A 238-nucleotide genomic window follows, 5' to 3' on the forward strand; every position below is an offset into this window, starting at 1 on the left:
GCAGCTATAGTGGCATGTAGCTAGTGTTACTTGCCCCTTGGAAAGCATGGGAGTTTTCGAAAAAGAAGACCAGTCGTGGGAGAGAGTGTGCTGGAATGTAAGGACTTAAATGTTTTCGTGACTTGACTGAATAAGGTTGTCCCGGTGACAGTGAAGCGCAAGAAATGTACTGGTGGATGTTTGAAATATTAAACTGAGCCTTTTTTCAGTTCAAATTCAGGAAAGACTTTCTAGAGGA

At 42.4% G+C, this 238-nt stretch overlaps 1 pseudogene; it reads left to right on the forward strand.

The window, feature by feature from the left end:
* LOC148740617 (uncharacterized) overlaps positions 1-238 on the forward strand; it is a 1045961-nt pseudogene that overhangs the window by 350466 nt on the left and 695257 nt on the right.

This window comes from Stylophora pistillata, chromosome 2, assembly GCF_964205215.1.
Source record: "Stylophora pistillata chromosome 2, jaStyPist1.2, whole genome shotgun sequence".
In the NCBI taxonomy this organism is placed as follows: domain Eukaryota; kingdom Metazoa; phylum Cnidaria; class Anthozoa; order Scleractinia; family Pocilloporidae; genus Stylophora; species Stylophora pistillata.